At 39.8% G+C, this 24,099-nt stretch overlaps 1 long non-coding RNA gene across 1 annotated transcript; it reads left to right on the forward strand.

Annotated features, from left to right (window-relative positions):
- Positions 1-224: 224 nt before the first annotated feature.
- Positions 225-23,654, forward strand: LOC137230861 (uncharacterized). Its single transcript, XR_010946272.1, has 3 exons — positions 225-276; positions 22,413-22,476; positions 23,592-23,654. It is a non-coding gene; the product is annotated as an uncharacterized lncRNA (long non-coding RNA).
- Positions 23,655-24,099: the final 445 nt, after the last annotated feature.

Consider the following 24,099-nt stretch of genomic DNA (forward strand, 5'->3'; position numbering starts at 1 on the left):
TCAGGCTCAGCGGCCATGGCTCACGGGCCCAGCCGCCCCGCGGCATGTGGGATCCTCCCGGATCGGGGCACGAACCCGTGTCCCCTGCATCGGCAGGCAGACTCTCAACCACTGCGCCACCAGGGAAGCCCTGTTTTGTTTTTTAATAGCTACCATGCTGATTTTTTTTCTCTGTTTTCAACTTTGAACATATTGATAGCTATTTAAATTCAGTGTTTGTTACAAGGCAGTGTGAGTGAAGGTTTCCTTTTGTTCTGATTTCTGTCCAGTGGCATGGTAAGTGATTCTTTCTTTAAAATCTGTAACTGGAGGGCAGACCGATATGCATGGGTCCCAGCCTCTTTCCCAGTTTCTAGCAACTTTTTACTTAGAATACTTCAGCTCTGTTGAAGTTGCATCTCTCCCTTACTCCTATTGCCTGCTTCTCTATTAGTCCCAGCTAATCTAGTATATGAGGAATTGTGGTTTCTAAAAAATGCTGCCCTAGTAAGATTTTCCCTGCTTCCTACTCTAACTCTAAATCACACACAACAAAACAAAAAATCCCAGCTACAGATATGATTTTTTTTTCCTTTTCTTGAAGGGGGGTAGGGGTGGAGAGTGGTGACTTTTGAGAGAAAGAAACTGGACAAGAAGCAAGAAAACTGCTCCTTCTAGTGGAAAGAAAGGGATATTTTTGCGAAAGGACTTAAGATTAGCTTATCCAAATCTTTCCTGGCCTATCTCAATATTTTACTAAGATTAAAAAAAAGAAAAAAACAGCCCTACACTTAAAAAGAAACTAAGATGTGAATAAAGAAAGAAATAGCAATTTCTATTGTCCACCAGCCCTCCTGCTTCTGGTCTAAATATTCTTCCCCGAAGCAGATGGATGGGACTGATGGCTGATATTGAATTAATGGCGCTTCCTGAACCATGACTCAACCATGCAGTGGCTCTGCCACGTTTATGGCCAGGGCGCCTCCTCCTCATTCCCAAACTATGACCATCACTCATTCTTCTCTCTCAAGGCTGTTGCAGCACATTAGGGGCTTATTTGTCATTGATTTATTTCTTCCTGTGACTTAGAGGCTTGGGGAATTCAATAACTTTTTATTTAGCTTTTTTGTCTTACCTAATACATTAAAAAAATCAAAGTATTCTTCTGACCAGATCAGGGTCTAACCACTAGAGACTATCTCTGACTAGGTGTACATTTTAACCCAACTATACTCAACATCTCACGTAAACACAATCAGTATGACCTCTATCTTTTTCTAAGGTAAGGTGATCCTGACAATATTCTCTGAAAATTTTACACTCACTGACTGACTCGTATTTTTGTTTTTCCTCATTCCCAGTTTTCAAGGTAAAAGAAATGCAAACAGAAAAATTTAAACAATCTCCTTTGGAGACATTGCCCAGTTTCCTGTTAGGCAGAGAACCAAGTTTTCTGAGTTGGTAGACATGTGATGCAGAGGTTTGAAGTTTTAGTTTTGGGGTTCCCCTTCTCTCTCTTCACATCAATTCATTCTTATATTTTTGTCACCTAAAATGATTTTAAAACCTCATTTTCTGTACTTTATATCTCTTACAATGTTATCTAAAAACATTGATATTATGACATTAATTTTGCTTTTATACATGTGCATCTTCACTTACTTCCTAGTGTTTGCTTTCACACTTCATTGCTCCTACTGTGAAGATAGGTACATTAGTCTGTTGTAGCTTAATGATGTAAGTCTTTATTCATAGTTGTAATTCTTTGTTCATATAGTGCCTTACAATTTGCAAAGAGATTTCACACAAATCATTATTATTCATTTACTCATATATTAAAAAATATTTCAGTGTCTACTATATACCAGGCACTGTGCTGGGCCCTGGGAATATAAAGACCAAAGAGACACAGCTCCTGATCTCCAGGAGCTCACAGGCTCAACAGGGAGGCACATAAGGCAATAGACAGGATACTATACTCAAAAGTAAACTTCTGATCATGGTTTGGATTTTAAATAGATCTCTTTAAAACTGGGAAGTGAATATATTGACTAATGGACACTGGCATTTTTTTCCATTTGACAGTTTTATTGTGTGTGTATGTGTGTGCGTGTGCATAAAAACTGAATAAATTAGCATTTTGGCTTATAGATTAGTCTCTTAAGAGCACAGCCAAAACTTAACCTCTACTAGGTAACAGGACAAATGTAAGGACCTGATCCTTGAACTTGAAGCCTGTAATCCATGACCCTTGGTGATCCCACCAAGGCTCACACAAACAGGGGAGCCCAGTCTGGTCAGTCCCCTATTCCTGCTTTACTTCTCAACATTGGCCAATAATGCCAAATATACAAAGGATTCCTGTAAAAGGTAAAACTTTTTTTCTCCTTTGCTGGCATCTGTGTTGTAACTCACACATAAGGATCTAAGCCTTTTCCCGTGCTGCTTTGTAACTCTGGCATCATTCAAAGTGGAAATGGATTCTGATGGCGTAAGTGTTATTTCCTGGGCAATAAACATCTTAAATAGAGAAGTGAGTCAGCAGAGCACATGAAACTGATGAACCAAGATTAGTCACATGGGTAGTAGAGCTGCTTAATCTGAATATAACTTTCTCTTCAGATCATTTCCCTTGAAATTGGGTGGAAATCCCCAAAACTCTTGCTCAATTTGGCAGCTGCAAGGGTGAGCTAGGGCAGTAGTACTCTGGCAATACTGCAGTGGTAGCTGTAGCTATTTGAATAATCACAGTAGTTAATCCATTTTAATTTGACCTTTCCTTTATGTGCTTTAAAATGTATGAATTATTAGGAATATTGTAATATCCAACTATAAGGAAAGATGATTAAGAAAAGGATTCAGAACCGTAGCAAAAACTAAATGCTGTTTCATTCTAATTTGGGGATGCTTCAGAATGAAGCAGTCCTGTGTTCTCAAAAAAAAAAAGGAGGGCATCGTGGGATGCAGTGTGACTGTTTTGGTAGGACTAGTTAGTAATCTGATTACCTATCTCAAGGTCTCAAAATCTATATCTGAAAGTTACCTCATTTCTTTTCCTCATTGCAATGAAAAGTAACCTTTAATTTCAAACCTGAATTTTTACACTGGGGACACAGAAATCTTATTTCTCAAGTTCTAAGATAATTGATTCTAAGTGTAGTTTGATGCCTGGTGGGGCAGAACTTTAAGATTATGCTGCTTTTTGACTTGAAGTGGAGGCAGTCAATCACTTACAGCAGAAATTACCCAAAGGAATCACTTGATTGGCTTTTCCTGACTGTGGAATTGTGACTCCTTTCTCCATTGCCCAAGGGAGAGCGTATATCTTCCCTCCCCTCTTCCAGTTTCCTTAGTGTGCATGGCTCTGAGTGAGAGGTGGAAAACTTATATGAAGAACTCAGGGAACCTCTTGAAAGGATACATCTCTAAGAGTCCAATCTTTGCCCTAACGTTCAAGGTTAGGGAGTGTAGTGGGAGGGAAACTCCATGGCTGACTTGAAGACTTCATGACAGGTAATGCCAGGAGTTCCAGTTCCCTGCTATAAAATAACCAGGATGGCTGGAGATGGAACGAGTGAGCTGGCCTTGGTGCTGGTGGCATGAGGAGGTGAAGGGCACAGTGCTGGAAACTGACCTCATCCAGCTTTTATGGGGCAGACTTGCCTCCTGGGAAGTAGCTGCATCAAAAGAGCTGTCATCTTGAGAACATTTAACTGAACTTCACACTGAGGCATGAGCTTGACTTCTCTCGAGGAACTCCAGTCTAGACTGTAGCAGCAAATGAAAAGTCCCTAAGACTTTCCTCAGGGCATCTGTGCAACTAGCTCCCAGAGTGACCCTTCCAGAAACAGCTGATCTGGTGGCGACAGAGGCATCCTTCAGCTACTAGTGTCAAGAGAGCTTGAGTCTCTCTTTCCCTCTCTTTGTGCACTATCCTTGCACAGAGTTCATGAACCCTTAAGGGGAAGCAGAAGGCCTTGAGGAGACTGAACTAGACTTGCACTTGGGAGGCTGAGAATTGCATTTTAGGGGGAGGGCATTGTGCACTCGGATACCACAGTTAAAGAAGTAATGGTTTACACATATAAGTACAAATAAACATTTTAAATAAGGCTTAATTCTCCATGTGAAAAATAAGGGAAGATGTCCCCCCTCCCTTTTCTTAGAGCATTTACTTTAGAAAACTTGTAAGTTTTTTCTGTCTCTCTGAAATATATGTAAACACTTTTAAAAGTTAAATAAGCCTTTTGTTAGATTTATGACCCAGGAGTGTCTCTCTCAAGGGCTTGGGGGCCATCCCTTTGAAACATCCAAGGAAGATGTTTCCCTATCTCGTTCTCTGTGGGCGGTAAGAGCCAAACTTCTGTGGGCACCTGAACTAAATACCTCCTGTCATAGAGATAGAAATTTAATTAATACAGATGGTCACCCCAATTACCAGGTGAACTGAAGACGAGCTATGTGTAATAAATGGTGTTATCATGTCTTCTTACTCAAAAACTTGTTATTGCTTGTCTTGAGAACATGTACTTATGTTGTATAAGTGGGTGAGATTTCCTTTTGTCTTTGTAATCTTTTAACAGATTGCCTGCGATGTGCATTGCATCCTTGTTTAATGCTTATTCAATAATAAAAATGTTTTCTTTCTCTTCCTTTGTGGAGAGATTTTCTGGGTTGGGAGAAGATTTTGTTTTTAATTATAATTTGCCAACACACACTAATGCCACAACCCAAAAGAACAACAGGTGTGAAGAAAGGAAAATTTACGTCTAATTGACTCCCTGCTTCAGAAGACCTGACTTCTAATTTATTAATCTCTGACTTTACAAGAGAGCTGCTGCCTTATCTTTTTTCCCTTTGTCTCTTACTCTTCCCCTCAGTTTTTCCCACTTTCTTATATTGCCTGTCTCTCTTTTATCCTGTTAAAAGATAACTGTCAAAATAAGGTAAAGTCTTGACTCATACAAATATAAAATTGAACACATGTTAAAGATTTAATTCTATTCATTAATCAGTGAGGGAACCAGGAAGAGGCAGCAACAGGTTCAAATGAGAATCCAAAGAACAGGCCGTTTTTAGATCAAGAATATTGAAATAAATGTGCAAATTGTAGCAAAACTGGTTTTCCTGAAGGGAGAAGGGAAGTCAATTGCCCTTCCACTAGATAGACCAGAACTTGCATGTTCAAAGACAAGAATTATTTTGTGTTGCTATCGGTTATGTACAACTTACATAGTGGTAAAATAGCTCCCATAGAATCGGAACCAGATAACTGGAGGTGTCTCCTTAAGACAATGCAATTTGATATGAAAACAACCTAAGTGTCCATCAATGGATGAATGGATAAAGAAGATGTGGTGTATATATTATAGTGGAATATTATTTGGCCATAAAAAGAATGAATATCTTGCCATTTGAGACAATATGGATGTACCTTGATGGCATTATGCTAAGTCAAATAAGTCAGACAGGGGAAGGCAAATACTGTATGATCTCATTTATATGTGGAATCTAAAAGAAAAGCAAAAAGAAAATCCAAGCTCATAGATACAGAGAACAGATTGGTGGCTGCCAGAGATGGGGATGGGGTGGGCAAAATGGGTGAAGGGAGTCAAAAAGTACAAACTTCCAGTTATAAACTAAATAAGTCAGGGGGTTGTAATGAGAGCACAGCAACTATAGTTAATAATACTGTATTGCATATTTGAAAGTTGAAGAGAGATCTTAAAAGTTCTCACCACAAGAAAAAAATTCTGTAACTATGTGTGGTGACAGATGTTAACTAGCTCTACTGTGGTGATCACTTCACAATATATACAAGTATTGAATCATTGTGTTGTACATCTGAAACTAATATAATGTATATCAATTAAGCCTCAATAAAAAAAGACAATGCAGTTTTCCACTGAACACAAATTTTTCTCTATGGTCTTATTCTTCTCATTGTAAGAAAATAAAACAAAACACACATGACGACACTTTTGAGAAGTTGACAGTATGTAGTAATTGTTTCCTCTTTTTCTCTACCAAAACAAGTCTTTTACTTTAAGTCTGATTAAAAATCATCTAACCTAGGAAGAGTTCACTGATTAATCTTACCAAACGTGGCTTCCCTGTTATTGCCATCATCATTAGTAAACATTTATATGTGTGTGTGTTTAATGTACTATTTCTGTATCTGATGCTTATTGTCAGAATAAATAATTGTAGCTCTGTAAGGCCATGAATAACTGCAACACTTATTAAGATTACTGGTAAAGGTAAAAAAAAAAGTAAAACAATTGCTTTCCTTCAATTTCAAGATGGCAAATAACCTGCCTGACTAATTAAAACAAGCAAAAATACAAGTTTTAAAAACTAAATGTACTAAATTGATTAATGATTTTGGCTTATATAGATCCAGTCTACAATGTCTTATTTCTTTGCTTTTAACATTTTTCAAATATATATATTTCTATTAGAGATAGGTTCTCTTAGAGATATATTTCTTAAAAGCAGGTTCTGAGCCTAGTTCATCTTTGTATACCAAGCACCTACAACACCTGGCACATTGTTGGTTCTTATTAATATCTGCCAAATGACTAACTCCCTGACTAAATTTCTTGAGGGCAGAGGTCTCGCCTGCTGTCTCTCTGGCACACTCAGTGGATGTTGGCTAGCATTCCTCTACTAATCTCAATTAATCTCTTTCTCTTCTCTCCTTGGGGCCCTGGGATGTACAATAAATAGTATAGTGGTTTATGGGAAAACCTTGTGGCATTGTGAAAAGAGCATGGGATTGACTATGGGGCTGGGAAGTTTGGCACTATGAGGGACTAGTACGTGATCTTGGGGCAAAATAGTTTACTTCCTAAGCTTTCATCTTTTATTTTCTCTGCACCTCAATTTACTCTTCCGTGCAATGGAAGAGCTTCTAACTTTTTTTTTAAATTGGGGTATTGTGATTATAAGTAAGACCTATTCTGTTGAATTCTATGGAAGCAATTAAAGGACCTGGAAAAATATGGGCTTCAATTTAATTTTGGTCATCTGGTGGGGGTTTTAGTATCTGCAAAACAACTCAAGGATATGGCTCAAGGTATCATCTATAGCCCTTGAGGAGGAACTAAAACCTTTGACTTTGTTTTATTGCTAAACTATTATTATTTTTCTTGCTTGGTTGCTATTTTTGTTTCTGCATTTTCTCACTTCTCTGATTAAATTTGCTTTTTGGAACTCAGGGAAGGCCTAGGAGGCTAAAGGTTTTCTACAAACAAGAGGTGGGGACATGGGAGGGTCTGTCTCTGAGAAGGCTCCACAGGGTCCTGCTCAGTTTCAATCCCTCCTTTTCTTTGGTACTCCTCAATCTTAAGGGGAATGGGGGTGATGACCTCTCTGGCTATTTCCTGCTGAATGGGAGCAAAGTCAGTTTTTTAGGATTAGAGGAGAGAATGTCATTGATTTTCATTTTAAAGAATTCTTGAGTCCAGACTTAGCATCAGTATTTTGTATTATGAAAACATTACCTCTCTCTTTGATTGCTTTGTCACAGCACTTGGACAAACATTTGAAAATTAATAGACATATTACAATGAGGATAATGATCAAAATTTACCACTGTAGTATTCCCTGAAAGAGTTCTCCTATTCCAGATGGCATCCAGGAAAATAAGTTCTAGAGTCCTCTTTATGTACATTCTGTAGCCTAGTAGCCTTTTGAATTATTCTATTTATTTGAGTTTCTGCAGGGGTGTTAATATATTAATAACAGAAGCTATTGGCCACTATACATATGTCTTTTTGTTTGTTTGTTTGTTTTTCTAAAATATAATTTAAAGCAATTTTATTGTCTAGTATTATTCTGGCTAAAAAATCTAGTGCCTGGGGCTTCCCTGGTGGCGCAGTGGTTGGGAGTCCACCTGCCAATGCAGGTGACACGGGTTCGTGTCCCGGTCTGGGAAGATCCCACATGCCACAGAGCAGCTGGGCCCGTGAGCCATGGCCACTGAGCCTGCGCGTCCGGAGCCTGTGCTCCGCAATGGGAGAGGCCACAGCAGTGAGAGCCCCGTGTACCGCAAAAAAAAAAAAAAAAAAAAAAAAATCTAGTGCCTTCTGCTTGGAGGCTACTGCTTGAACTATCTCATTTGTTATTACTATTCCTAAATTAAGAGAAAGGTTTCATAGTTATAAGAGAAGACCTTGAGATCATAAGGATGCAATTGGCAGCTGTTAGCAGATATTGGTTTGAGAATGTCTGGTGGTGTCCTTGAGTCTGATATAGTTCAGAAAATTCAGGTTCTCAGTAATACAGGACAGTGTCTCAAATCACGTCCATAATGGCTACTCAGCTCCATTTTGGATGCCTGAACCACAGTTACTCCATTTTGATTTCTTAAAATGCATTATTTTCTTCAGTGGTTAAAACAGATGTACAATGCATGTTTAATAGGCCACAAAACATGCTGTTCTGGTTAGCATAAAAGTTAAGTTAAATAATGTATTAGTCAGAATGACTTCTCCGTGCTTCAATATGTGAAAATTTCCTCTACTATTTCCCCTTTTGATTGGAAAGTTTTTGATAGAAAGCACTAATGATCAAAATATTTGTCCCTCAATGCTGGGGTGGTTGTTGCCTGCTCTGGGTCCATCATGTCCCTTGGTGTTAAGCCTCTTTTTCATTTATAAATATTTGCCTACTTACCTATGTTGGGGGAAAACTAATCCAGACACAGTGAACACAGAGGTATGCTAATGGGGAAACATTTTATAGGCTATATATTTTATCAGTTATACCAAATCATGACACAAACATTGTGCATATGATTTTAGCAGTAGACTTAAAGCAAGCAGTGATACATGTCATGAATAGTTATACTCTGAAAACTTCACTAGAGAAGTTTCTTTCCATCCTGAACATCGGGGTCAAAAGTATGGTTAGAAGTAATACAATAACTTTCCATTTTGATAGGGAGACAAACATTTGGTAAACAGTTCAATTGAATTAGTAAGATAGATCTTACAGGCCTGGTCTGGATTCTTGGGTCAGTTGCCTACCACTGCTGTCATCTTCTTCTCGTCCTGGTTTGGGTATTGTTTGAGGTCAGTAGTCCTTTCAATAGACCAATCTGGTTTAGAGACCCTTCTTAATTGGGAAATATGAATTCAAGAGTCAACTTCCTTCAGTTTCATTGTGCATGAGTTTTAAGAGTACCTGATAAGAGTCTTTTCATCTAGATTAGAGAGAGAGTCTTTAAAATTATTATTTTTTTCCCCCTAGTATTCATGATCCCCTGGTTGCAGGTCATGGGCCATCTGATCTTCATCCAAAGATAGATTACTGTGATCAGTTTCAGAAACAAGCTTAGAACATCCTTTTAGTAATTCAGTTAAACTTTACAATAATCTAGTATAGCAACAAAGAATCATCTTTGACATAGGTAATAGATACAAAATCTTAATATATATGAAATATCAACAAAGGTATATTATTGAAACGTAATTTTCTGTCTGAATTATCCTCATTTCTAACAAGTCTAGCCAAATTAAGACTAATTTGTTTGCAAAATAAGTCTGGTTGCAATAAACTTGGCTTGATAAGGCTTCTGGGAACCTAAGAGTTTCCAATTTCTGGAGGGATCAGGTAGAGAGAAAAGATAGATATTTCAATTCTACTTACAAAGGTATAATTTATCAAGTTGCTGTAAGTCATAATTAGCTTGAGGGAAAAGGTTTCCTTATATCTGGAAAACACAATAAAAACATAATATTTCAGACAAAAACCGTAAAAATTATAACTATATTAATCAGTTCACTCAGTCTTATGTAACTGATCTTTGATGTTAACCTTTTTTTTGGCTACGTTGGGTTTTTGTTGCTGGGTGTGGGGTTTCTCTAGTTGCGGTGAGTGGGGGGACTACTCTTCATTGCAGTGTGCAGGCCTCTCATTGCAGTGGCTTCTCTTGTTGGGGAGCATGGGATCTAGGCGCACAGGATTCAGTAGTTGTGGTGTGCAGGCTCAGTAGTTGTAGCTTGCGGGCTGTAGAGTGTAGGCTCAGTAGTTGTGGTGCATGGGCTTACTTGCTCCACAGCATGTGGGATCTTCCCAGACCAGGGATCAAACCCGTGTCCCCTGCATTGGCAGGCATATTCTTAACCACTTAGCCACCAATGAAGTCCTGATCTTAATCTTTTGTTAACAGTTTTATAAAACCATCAGGGTTTCCTTTAGGATTCTTTAATTTCTTACCCAGTTCAGTAGTATGATTTGAAAGTTATCAGAACCCTATACTTGTCAAAAAGTCCTTTCTATGAATCTTGAAGATGAAACATTTTTTTGCAAAAGCATCAGAGTGAAACAAAAACTGGCTATGAATGACAAAAGACTTAAAAGGCATGGTTAAAGATTTGATTACAGTTCAATTGACAAAGAAGTTTAACCACGTTGTTGTGACATGCAACATTTTGAGATAACTAGAATTATGACTGATAACATTATACCAGGACATAACCAAATTTTAGAAATTTCATATAATTTCTAGAACTTTTATATTGATGACATTTACCCATACACTATGACCTAAGAAATTTTATCACCACTCATTTGACAATGCTTCCCATGTAATTTAACATACTAAATAATCCCAATTAGCTTAATATTTTTCTCTCTCTCTCAGATACTTCAGGGGCCCTCTGAAGTATCCCAGAGTTAGCTAGAGGTCAAAAGAACTTAAGAATTTGATTTGAGGAAGTTTGTAAAACATATCAAAAAATTTCAAAACACCTGGTCAAATAGGATCACATAGGTCACTGTGAAACAATACTTAATCACTTAACCAAAGCGACAGTAAAAGATTTTAAAGGTAAATACAGAAAGTTACAATAGATTACTGTAGATCACTTAAAAAGTAAAGAAACTTACAGTCTCTTATCAAAAGCATCTTGACATTTCAAGAAAACTTTGTTTTCTTTTTTTTTTGCGTTATGTGGGTCTCTCACTGTTGTGGCCTCTCCCGTTGTGGAGCACAGGCTCCGGATGCGCAGGCTCCGGATGCGCAGGCTTAGCGGCCATGGCTCACGGGCCCAGCCACTCCGCGGCATGTGGGATCTTCCCGGACCAGGGCACGAACCCATGTCCCCTGCATCGGCAGGCGGACTCTCAACCACTGCGCCACCAGGGAAGCCCAAAAACTTTGTTTTCTTAACAGAGAACTTCAGTCTTACACAAGCTTACTTTTAATAATAAAATTCATTTACTTAATTAAATTTAATCAAATCTTAACAGTCTCTTTTTAAAAATAATTTTCAGAATATGAGGGATGAGGGAAAGGGAATATGTGGGATCCAGGAGGAGGATCAAGTTTTTTTTGTTTTAATATTTATTTATTTGGCTGCGTCGGGTCTCAGTTGTGGCATGTGGGATCCTCGTTGCGGCATGCGGGATCTTCGTTGTGGCATGTGGGATCTTTTGCTGCAGTGCAGACTCGTCTAGTTGCAGTGTGCAGGCTTCTCTCTAGTTGCAAGGGCTTAGTTGCCCCACAGCATGTGAGATCTTAGTTCCCCGACCAGGGATCAAACCCGTGTACCCTGCACTGGAAGGTGGATTCGCAACCACTGGACCACCATGGAAGTCCCAAATCTTAACAGTCTTGACCATGCACAAAACTTTTCTCAGGTATAGGTTTTCTATACTAACCTTCCACAACTTTCTGTATCCATATTAGTTTGTCCCTTATTTTCTTTCCCATTTAGAAACAACCAGCTTCATGACAAGATTATTTTCTTTTCCCTTAACAAAAATATCTCCATTCATCATGCCGTCTCTTACCAGCAAAATATCTTACTTTCTTTGTATAGTGAAGTTTTTTCCTTATTATTTCAAATAGCTTTAATTGAATATATATTACAATCTTTCACTCCTAAAAACCTTAATCTCTAGCAAAAACCAAGAAGCAAGTAATTATGAACTCTTTGCTATAACAGAATTTCCTGATTGACAAATTTATGAACATATTCTATAACTTCTACAAACATACATTTTTTCCCCCTCAGTGTGGTACAAGACATGTGTCTAATAAACCTAAACATCTTTAGTATTTCCCTAACAAGAAGACAAAAGTAGGTAAACTTAGACTTGCCTAGCAATCACTGTTCCAGTATTTTATCTTAATTTAAAATGGTATATACCTTCAATGAATTCTCATTATTTAACTTAATTTAGCAAAACTGTAAAGTTTCAGGTTACAAAAAAACTGGAAAAACTAAAACATAATTATTTCTAGAGTTCACCTAAAAGCTTCTATCCCATTTACATTTAATTTTTCGTCATACTGAGTCATTTATCTTGCTGACAAATTGCAACTGTTATAATAAGATCTTATTTGACTTCTAGTAAACCTAGCTATATTAAAAGTGTTATACATAATGTTGATGACTCTAAAGACATGTCTATATTAATTAAATCAACAAGCTTAAACTAACTTTAATACCAGACATTAATTTAATGCTGAATATTCCCCAGATCATGTGAATCTGAAATTCATTTGGCTTAGTTTCTTTTATATTTCTGAGAATTTATATAAGTGCTTAATTTCCTTTAAGCCAATTAAATAGAGCTCATTTACAGATTGATTTTTAAATAAAGACAGAACTAGAGATCTCATAGCTTTTTTTTTTTTCTTTTTGGCTGCACTGTGTGGCTTGCAGGATCTCAGTTCCCTGACCAGGGAACCCAGGTCGTGGCAGTGAAAGCCCGGAATCTTAACCACTAGGCCACTCCCTCATAACTTCATTTTGCAACTTAGTTATGAATCAGCTATTTCAACATAAAACTTATTAGTTTATAAATAACAGTTGGAATAAATTAAATTTACTCACTTGAGTTTAAAAAGCTTCTTCCCCCTCCTGTTTTTTTTTTTTTAATTCAGTTTTAAATTCTACTAATTAACCCAAGGCCATAGTCTCAGGCAACGTGGGTTGTGTTTGCATTTCAAGGACGTGATAACAGTTACAACCTTTCTCTTAGGAATACTTTTGTGCTCTTGGAGTCAGAGGTTTTTTTGTTTTTTGGGTTTTTTTGGCTGCATTGGGTCTTTGTTGCTGCATGTGGGCTTTCTCTAGTTGCAGCGAGCAGGGGCTACTTTTCGTTGCAGTGCGTGGGCTTCTTCTCATTGTGGTCGCTTCTCTTGTTGTGGAGCACGGGCTCTAAGTACACGGGCTTCAGTAGTTGTGGCACATAGGCTCAGTAGTTGTGGCTCGCGGGTTTTAGAGCACAGGCTCAGTAGTTGTGGCAAAAGGGCTTAGCTGCTGTGCAGCATGTGGGATCTTCCTGGACCAGGGCTTGAACCCATGTCCCCTGCATTAGTAGGTGGATTCTTAACCACTGCACCACTAGGGAAGACCAGGGTCAGAGTTTTGAAAAAATATTTTATCAAGTCATTTTCCTCTGAAGTCTAAAGAATACTGTGGCTACATGCTATTAAAAAGAAATCATCTTCTTTCTTTTCATAGAAGCATAGCTGAAAATTTCCCAATTTTGTAAACTACAGCCTAGGGGACTACAAGATGGAATAGAGATCTAATTTCCCATTTTTTCTTTCATATGGCTTGTATTACAAGAAATAGACAGACCAGAACCAGGCAACCCAGTGCTCAGCAGCTTCTCAGGGTCACATTTACCTAGTATGAGAATGGAGGATTTCCTACCTACTATTCCAGATGAGGGTGCAGACAAGCCTAGGTCTAACAGGGAGTTTCACTGGATGGTGCTGGATGACCGAGAAACTCCTTGGCCCAGAGAGGAAAATCAAATTAAAATGGTGCTCCACCTGGGGACCAGAACCAGATGACCAAGTCCTATGCCTTCTCCCCCTCAAAAGGAAAAATTCCAGTCAAGGCAACCCAGGAGAGAAGAATATCCTGGTATCATCACATGTGAGGTTCCACCACTTACCAGAGATGTCTTACAAAACAAGACCAGAACCTTGTTTCCTTCAACCCAAAATTGAAAGTGCTGTGAGCCAGTAATGCCTATTGAGAAGCAAGTGCTCATTGTTATCCATGAGACAAAGGTGCTCAGGCAGCTGCTGGACAGGATCTGAGAGCTGCCACTGGCCAGACACTCACTTAGGTTGGGAGTCCCTTCGTGGTTGCCCAACGTTTTACCTAACTGAACTTGGGCCTGTTTGCCTGATGCACAGCAAAGCCAATGTACTGACACCAGGTTGTGGTGGAGGGAAGTACAGAGTTTATTGTAGGTTGCTAAGCAATGAGAATGGGCAATTTGTGCTCAAAATACACAAACTCCCCAATGGCCTTTAGGGAAAAGTTTTTAAAGGTAACATTAGGGATGTGTGTTGCAGAGTGCCTGATCAGCTTGTGCACAGTTCTCTGATTAGTTGATGTTGAGGTCACAGGGTGATGATTCTGGAATCTCATTCATTAACCTTCTGGTTCCAACCGATCTGGGGTCTACGTGCTGATGGTCAGCATGCAGTTAACTTCTTTCACCTGGTGGAGGTTTTAGTATCTGCCAAACAACTCAAAGATATGGCTCAGGATCTAATCTATAGCCCCTGAGGAGGAACTAAAAGTCCTTGACTTTGTTTTATGGCTAAACTATTATTATTTTGTCTTGCTTGACTGCTTTCCTTTGTTTCTGCATTTTCTTACTTCTCTGATTCAATTTGCTCTTTGGACCTTAGGAAGGCCTGGGAGGCTAAAGCTTTTTTATACACAAGAGGTGGGGGTCAGAGGGAATCTCTCCCAGGGACAGCCTGAGACCTGCTCGGTTTCATTAGCACTTAGATTAAATCTACACTCTTTATTCGAGTCCACATAAGCTCTGACCAAGCCCCAATCACCTCCCCTCCTGTATCCATGGACATTCTCCCTTCTGCCAACTCTCCTTCAGCCACAATAGCCTTTTTCCCTGCCTCACACACCCCAAGCTTGCTCCAACCTCAAGACATTTACACTAGCTGTTTTCTTTGCCTAGAATGTACTTCCTCATAATCTTGGCATGAGAACTTCTGTCTTGGCCTTCAGATCTTAATTTAACTGTCACTTCTTCATAGATGTTCTTAACTGTCCACAATGCATTTTTCACTACCTAATATTTTTGATCTTTAAAAAAATTGTCTAGTCTCATTTCTCCTCTACTAGAATGTAAGCTCCTTGGGAACAGGGATCTGTGTCTCCTATTTGCTGAATCATTAATACCTATAAAAGAGCTTGGCTTATAGTAGGTGCTCAATAAATATTTGTTAGACGCATGAAAGTTACTCAAATAATTTTTAAGCTGGTCTTCCTCAATATGTGGGTGAAACTAACATGTGAGCTTTGGGGATGCAAAACGTAGCTTCCAACCTTGATGAGCTGGCTGGAGAACAATGAGGTGAGGAGGTAAGGTGGCAGATCAAAGATAGATAGTCAGAAGATGGGAAGGGACCGGGAAACCAGGCTCATATATTTATGGAACCACCAACTGATGAAGTTTGTGACTTTGGCAGGCAGCCCAGGCTTAATCACTACATAAAGGAGTAGGGAGACACTGCCCTATGCTCTAACACTTCAGGTTGTTATTGCTTCCTTAAACAATTTGTGAGCACCTGTCATAGACTACATTAGCCTTTGGAGCCCCTGGATTAGGAACTTAGTCTTGCTTGACTGCTTTCCTTTGTTTCTGCATTTTCTTACTTCTCAGATTAAATTTGCTCATACATACCTGTGTAGTTAAGTGAAATAATGTCTAGCACATAACAGGCATTAAATAAGGGGGAATTTCATTACCCCATTGCTCGGGTATAACCATCCCTCTCAGGGTACCAGGAGAAAAGGGTGGAGCCTTTCTGGATACTGGAAGGTGAGGGTGTGAGGTGTCAACAAGGTGGAGAAGGAATACTGACCAGCCAGGGCCACTGTGTTAGTTTTGTATGTCATGCACCACCTGTACTGTTTTCCTCAGTGGGCCTTGGCCCCTCAGCAGGTGTTGGTGTTCTCTCTTCTCTAGTACATATTTAACCATGCAAGATCCTGAGGCTACAAGCCACTGCTAAGTGAAGGGCAAAATAAAAAGCCACAGATGCTGCCCTCTGTTTCTCAGCTCAGAGAGCTGAGGCTATTGACGGGAGTCCTCAAGACTTAAGAGAACTTGGAAGTTTGTGCACTTTATTGACTGACTCGCTCTGTCTGAAAGAAACCATTAAGCCCCAGAATTTATATTTTCCCTTCTTAATTCACTCATATATTGAGTGCTTCCTGTGTTCCAGGTTCTGCACTAGGTGCTTGGGATACATCAGTGAATAAAATAGACAGAAGTCCCTGCCCTCATGGAGCCAGTATTCTATTGGGGAATCTCACAGTAAACAGTAGCATAGTGTATAAGTTAATTACATAGTATATTAGAAGGTAATGGGCCTATGATGAAAACTAATGTAGTTTAAGAGGGATCAGTAGCACCTGGAGGTGGAATAGGGAAGGTTATGGTATTAAATAGAGTAGTCAGGGTTAGCCTCATTGAAAAAGGGAGATTTCATCAAAGTCTTAAAGGAGGTGGATAATTAGACAGTGGACATTTGGGGGCATGGAGAGAATTCCAGGTAGAGAAAACAGGTAGACTCTATGGTGGAATCATTCTTGGTGTGTTTGAGGAGCAGAATGCCAGTGTGGCTGGAGCAGAATGAATGAGGAGGGGAGAAGTAGGAGACAGAGTTGAGAGGTAAGAGGGGACCAGATTGTGTAGGGCTTTTGTAAGCCATTAGATGGACTTTGACTTTCACTCGGATGGAATGGGGAGCCTGTGAAGAATTTTGAGCAGAAACATCTCATGATTTGACTTATGTTTTCAAAAGGACCACTGCAGCTGCTATACTGAGAATAAACGGTAGGGAAGCCAAGGGAAGGAGTCCAGGGAGCAGGTTGGAAGTTGTTTTAGTATCCCAGGTGAGAGATGATGTGTGTCTGATCAGGGTGGTAGCAGCGGAGGTGCTGAGAGATGATTGGATTCTCAATATACTTTAAAGGTAGAACTAGGGAATTCGTTGACGGTCCAGTTGTTAGGACTCAGCGTTTTCACCGCTGGGGCTGGCATTCAATCCCTTGTAGGGGAACTAAGATCCTGCAAGCTGCACGATGTAGCAAAAAAATAAAAATAAATAAATAAAAAATAAAGGTAAAGCTAACCTGATTGCCTTTCTTTTTTTTTTTTAAATTTCTTTCTTTCTTTCTTCCTTTCTTTCTTCCTTCCTTCCTTCCTTCCTTCCTTCCTTCCTTCCTTCCTTCCTTCCTTTCTTTCTTTCTTTCTTTCTTTCTTTCTTTCTTTCTTTCTTTCTTTCTTTCTTTCTTTCTTTCTTTCTTTCTTTCTTTCTTTCTTTCTTTCTTTTCTTGGCCGTGCCACGCAGCATGTGTGATCTTAATTCCCCGACCAGGGATCAAACCCTTGTACCCTCTAGTGGAAGCATGGATTCTTAATCGCTGGCCCACCAGGGAAGTCCCTAACCTGATTTCCTTTTTGGCTTGAACAACTAGAAGGATAAAGTTGCCATCAACAACGATGGGAAAAGCAGGCTTTTCCGGGGTGGGGGGGGGAGTGGATTCAATAGTAAATAGGACTGAACTATATATACACACAATAACTTGGATGAATCACAGAGGTATTTTGTTGAATGGAAAAAGCTAGTCCAAAAAATTTCCATAATGTATGATTTTTATGACACTCTGGAAAACATAAAACTATGTGAAAGACAAACAAATCAGTATTTTCCAGTGGTTCGGGTTGAAGGGTTGGTTTGACTACAAAGAGGCAGTGTGAGGGAATTTGGTTGTGATTAACTGTTCTTTATCTTGATTGCGTTAGTAGTTTCATGAATTAATATCTGTTAAAGTTCATAAGCTGCACGTCAAAGCAAAGTTAATTTTATAGTATGTCAATTTAAAGACAAACAAATATTAAAACTTTTACAAATATTATGTAGGTGTTTCAGAAATTTATATTAGTTATCTGTATGTAGTAATATTTGTGGAATTTTTCAGCTTTTAAAAATTATAATTTGATTTCTTATTTGAAGTATTCATTTTTGCACCTGATTTTTGTTCATAATATTTGTATTTTTTTTCTTAAAGTGGTTGTTTAATTAGGTAGGCCTCAGGCTCCCCAAAACCATCATCTATCCCTGTGGTGTTGAAACAGACATCAGACTGGAGACCTTGTGCAGTAAGAGGTTCGTTATTGGCTTGTATTTCTCTGCTAGGGGCTGTACTTTTATCAGTCAGGTTCACTGTCAATGACTGTGGGTGCAGAAGGTGGATTTAGGGTATACTCTTAGACACTAGGACACAACAGGCTGGGACATGCAATGAGAGCTTAGGCAAAAGGACTGGGTTTAGTGGTGACAGAACAGCGGAGATGCCTGTTGTTTGATGCCATACAACATCTATTTCTAGGAGGAGCCTTCCTTGGACATGCCACAGAAGGTGCCTCTCAAGGGCTTTAACCACAAAGCATGGTCTGGGGGGCCTTCAGGGCTATGGCAGCACATATGGATGGAGGAAACTGCTAGGATGGTTTCCATTTTAGGCAGGTGAAGTGTGAGATGTCTGTTAGGCATCAGAGTAGAAACGTTGAGTAGAGGGTTGAATATATTGCCTAGTTCAGGGGAAAGATAGGACTTCAAATATAAATTTTGGAGTCAACCTTTGTATGGTATTTATTTCTGATCCAGACCTTGCTCTGAACAATGAGCACTGCCCTGTGATGATTCTCCCTTTCCTTTCTGTTTTTTACTGTCATATGTTATGCTTTGGCCTTTACTTCCCCATGCCTCCAACAATTCAGCCAAGGAAAGGAAAAGGACCCAAAGGAGAGACAAATGATTTGGAGGTACAGGATGAGCAGGCTACACACTACTACACACTCTCCCTCCCCAGGTAGGAAAGGAAGCCTCAGGGCAGGGAAAGAGGTAAAGATGGGAGTGGAACCAATGAGAACTTTCTTGTTAAGTAGGTCATGGAGACCTGATTTCCCACCAGACTGAGTTCTAGGGATGAGCTATAAGTTGACACCCCACCTCCCCAGTAAATAGCTTTGTGAGATATAAGAAAAGGGGAGAACTATACCCCCTCTTCTGGGTATAGCTGTCAGAGGCAGCATGACAGTATAAAAGAAATGGTTATGTGGTATACGTAATAGATAAGATTTGAACAGCCTCTCAGAGTTCTCCGAGCCCCAGTGACTCCAGAAAAAACAGAATGTTTTCAATGCGTCCAGGAGTGCCCCTGATGTAGACTGGAGTATTTAGAATGCCTCTGTATGGAAGTAATAAAAAATCCAAGTCAAACTGATTTATACAATAAATGGGTTTTATTAGCTCAGTAATAAAGCTCAGAAACAGGGTGATTTGATCAGGCACTGGCTCCATTTCTGTTCCTTATGGGTACTGGCTTTGTCCTCAGGCTGGCTTCCCTCCTACCAGCAAAATGTCTGTATCAGTTCCAGGCCTTACATATCTGCCTGTTCAGAAAGAGAACTTTTCCCAGCCATGGAAAAATACTCCTGGACCAACCTCAGTGACATACTCATCCCTAAAAAACCACTATGGGGAATTCACTGGTGGTCCAGCGGTTAGGACTCGGTGCTTTCACTGCCGAGGGCCCGGGTTCAATCTGGTTGGGGAACGAAGATCCCACAAGCTGTCGGGCGCTGCCAAAGAAAAAACAAAAAAAAAAAAAGGAAAGAAAGAAAGAAAAAAAAAAGCACTGCGGCTATCGAATTGCCATCAGGGCAAGAAGGATGGGATTATACCTGAGCCAGTCAAGATCTGCCAGTGGAACTTGTTGGGAGGGGTGGTGGCTTATGTCAATCCCACCCCACTCACCTGGCTACTACATAATGGGGAGGGATCACATGGATCCTTCAACAGCAACCAAAAATGTACACCATGTAGATGGAGAGAGCCTTACTCCTAAAAGGGCTTTGTGGGTAGTAGTAAGGATCTGCTCAGTAGCAACTTTGTGGACAGTTGGTTGGGGACAAAAAGGGGATGATGGACATCTCAGCAGATGTCAGAATCTGTTGCTAATGACCGAGGACTAGATTCCTTACCTATCCTATCCCCAACGCCTTGGTATTAATACTATTTACTTTATGGAACTTAGATACAACTATGGAAAAAGAGGGGCTCTCAGCAGTTACTAAAATTAAGTCTCTACTACCTCAGCATAGTGAGAACTTGGAGTAGAAATTAAAATATAGAAAGTAAGGTTCCGGGAGTTCCCTGGCTGTCCAGTGGTTAGGACTTGGTGCTTTCGCTGCCAGGGCCTGGGGTTCAATCCCTGGTCAGAGAACTAAGATTCTGCAGGCCATTAGCTGTGGCCAAAAAAAAAGTAGAAAATAAGGTTCCATTTCTTACCCATCAGAGTTTAAGGACTAAGACTCATACCTGCTATGTCAATTAGCACTCTGACCTGCAGAGACAACTTCTAACAAATCCAGGTTCACATGTTTGGCATGAAAGAGTCCTTCCTCACATTGTCTATTGAGATTCTTCTTGTCCTTCAAGGCTTAGCTTAAATGAGACCTTTTCTGTGAAGGCTTCCCCACCCAGCCAACCAGAAGTCGTCCTCTGCACTTTATTTTTGTCCCTTTTGTTGCAGGACATCTTTGGAAGCCCCAAAGGCTCTTCCTGATATGTACCTCTGATGTTAAAAGGCATCGTGTTCAGAATATAGTATCTGAGAGCTTTCTGAAAATATCTCCACCTGCTATTTTTGTTTTTATCAAATGGCTGCAAAAAATGTGAGTTAATGACTCTAAAAATATCTTATAGACCATTTTGTAGTCTAAGAGCCAGAAAGAGAAAATGCTTCCTTTGTAGGTCAATTGAGGATTTCTTTTGGGACAGGTAGAGTTTCATGTCATCTTGCCCCCAATTTTATGATTTTCAATGCCTATACCTTTGACTGTTTTAATGTTCTCATTTCATCAACTGAGCTCTGTGAGATATAATAACTCTGTGAAACAAAAGATGTGGACCACTCATGGGGACCATTCATGAGCAAACCTATTACCATTTTAGGAAAAATCAAAGGCAAAATTTTGAGCATGCCTTCAGATGTGGATATAAAATTTAGTTCTATTATATGGGTTTTGTGTGTCCAGAGACAATCATAAGTAGAGTTAGCAAAATTCCAAACTGTGCATTGCCATTTTCTGTATTCTAGTTTAGATCGGATTTCTTTTGTGCAACAAAATCAAGGGTTTAAGATTTGGAAGACAAACAAGCAAAAAACAGTCTGCCATGTCCTGGCATTTTCTCTTTCAATTATAAAGTACATGTGTTGAAAGAAGATAGGGAAAATGCAACATATGTCTAAGAGCCAGAAAGAATGGTAAGAAAGGCAGTGATGTTTCTATTCCTTCAGAGTGAGCAACGAGTTTATACATTGTAGGAAAATAAGTGACCTAAAGCAGGATGGGTTTATTTCTTACAGGAAGGAAAGGCTCTGTTTCTCTCTGATAGGTGATTGTGTGTGTGTGTGCGTGTGAGCTCAGGTGGAAGTGGGTGGTTAGTACATGAAGAAATGTAAGAAGGGAAATAAAATTTATTAGCCATTATGTTCCAGTGCCAGATACTACTGAGAGCTTTATATTATCTCATTTAATCTGTAAACTACCTTTTGAAGTAGGTGTTTCTTTTCATTCTCATTTTATATGTGAGGAAACTGAGCCTCAGGGAGATGTGTCCAAAGCACACATCTCTTGTGTACTTTGATAATGGAACAAGATTCAAAACAAGATTTCACGTCTCCAAGACCCAATCTCCTCATTTCATCACTTCATGCTGCCTCATTAAATATCCATATTTTCAGGAGTCAAGTATAAGGAAGCTATACCAAAGGAGCTTAGAAAACAAAAGGACATACTTGAAAGTTGCTAAGAGACTAGATCTTAAAAGTTAACATCACAAGAAAAAATTTTTGCAACTATGTGTGGTGATAGATGTTAACTAGACATTGTGGTGATCATTTCACAATATAAATAAATGTCGAATCATTATGTTGCACACTTTATTAAAAAGAAACAGCAGGCCCCAAATAGAGTCACTGTGTTAAGGCCCTATGTCAGCAAAACAAACTTAATACCTAAACTAATTGCAGTTACAGCCTCTCCCAGGAAATTAACCTTTAACCAGTCAATCTGGAATTACCTAGTCAGCACTAATCAGATAGTACACCCAATAGACCCCTTCTTTTTCCCCTTAGGAGGGTGACCTTGCCTAAGGAATGCATTCTTTACTAATAATTTCCTTTTTGCTGCTCCCTCTCTGCCTTTAAAATCTTTCGTTTTCTGCAGCTTGACGGAGCTTCTTTCTGTTTGCTAGGTGAGATGTTGCCTGATTCACGAGTCATTTAATAAAGTCAATTAGATCTTCAAATTTACCTGGTTGAATTTTTATTTAACAGATTTGGTGGCAGTGGTGGGATCTGAAGCGAACTTGACAGCATTTGGGGACAATGAGAAACACAGGTATGGTAGCCCTCAAACCCTTTGAGTTCACTTTCTTGCCATTTTTGAGGGCTGTGTGTAAGTCCCTCTCAGTTATGAGTTCTGCTCTCTTTGCATTTAGCTCCTGATCTAACTGGCTTTTCTTTACCGTGTAGGTCAGCTTGAGCTGGCAGATGGTTCTGCCAGGAGCCCCACTGAGCTGGTAGTTCTGCCAAAAGCCCAGTCCCAAGCCTTTTAGACTGCAATTCCCAGTGCTTGATTCTGCCCAAAGATCCATGTGGGAATAGTTAATGTCAGTGTGCAGTTCCCCATCAATGTGGAGCCCCCAGTTTGCAGTCCTCATTTGTTGAGGTCTACTGGTTCAATCCTTTTCCTCAGTCCAGAGTTCCATGGGAATTGGTGGTGGTTACCAGCCGGAGTTGGACTGGATTCTACTTAAAAACCAGACTTTGGGGCTTCCCTGGTGGCGCAGTGGTTGAGAGTCCGCCTGCCGATGCAGGGGACATGGGTTCGTGCCCCGGTCCGGGAAGATCCCATGTGCCGCGGAGAGGCTGGGCCCGTGAGCCATGGCCGCTGAGCCTGCGCGTCCGGAGCCTGTGCTCCACTACGGGAGAGGCCACAACAGTGAGAGGCCCGCGTACCGCAAAAACAAAAACAAAAACAAAAACAAAACAAAACAAAAACCAAAACCCCAGACTTTGTTGATTTGAGTGGACTGGGTCTAGTGCATGATGTCTTAGGTGAATAAAATTTTGTTTTAAGTAAAATATGGGATTCTTTAAATCCAAAGAGTTAAGCATACCATCTTCCTGCACATCTGCTAATTTTATGTCTAATATCTGTGGTCCTGAAAGTTATGAATACTTACAAAATTGACAAAAATCTGCCCTGAGTGCTTGGCCTGGTAGCCTCCAGGTCGGGGATCCTAAGATATGGCTGGACAGAAATGTGGGTTATACCCCATTTGTGGCTAAACATAGCTGGACATAAATGTGGATTGTGAAATAAAATTCATATCTTATAGCAAGACAAGAAAAATTTAAACAAAATCTTTCTCTCCCCTTTGATCTCCTCTCTCCCCTCTCCGTGCACTGTGTACCTGCATTATGCATCCACCAAATCTCCCCCATTGGCAGAAATACCTGCTCATTCATGAGGAGAAACATTCTCCTAGCATCAACAAGACAACTCCTTAAAGATAACATTCCTTCTTGATCTTGTAAGGAGTCATATGGTACTTAGATCTGGATTGTGTAAACTGTCAATAATACATCATTTGATGTACAGTCCCCTGTCTCAAAAAACTTATATAACTGTGCTTTGACTTCTTTTGTTTGTTTGTTTGTTTATTTATTTGACTATGCCAGGTCTTTAGTTGTGGCACACGGGATCTCTGTTGCTGCGTGCCGGATCTTTGTTGCGGCATGTGGGATATTTAGGTGTGGCATGCGAACTCTTAGTTGCGGCATATGGGATCTAGTTCTCTCACCAGGGATCAAACCCGGGCCCCCTGCATTGGGAGCACAGAGTCTTAGCCACTGGACCACCAGGGAAGTCCCTGTACCTTGATTTCTTTTTTAAAATTTATTTATTTATTGGGGTATAGTTGTTTTACAATGTTGTGTTAGTTTCTACCGTACAGCG

Source organism: Pseudorca crassidens, chromosome 9 (assembly GCF_039906515.1).
Source record: "Pseudorca crassidens isolate mPseCra1 chromosome 9, mPseCra1.hap1, whole genome shotgun sequence".
Lineage (NCBI taxonomy): Eukaryota > Metazoa > Chordata > Mammalia > Artiodactyla > Delphinidae > Pseudorca > Pseudorca crassidens.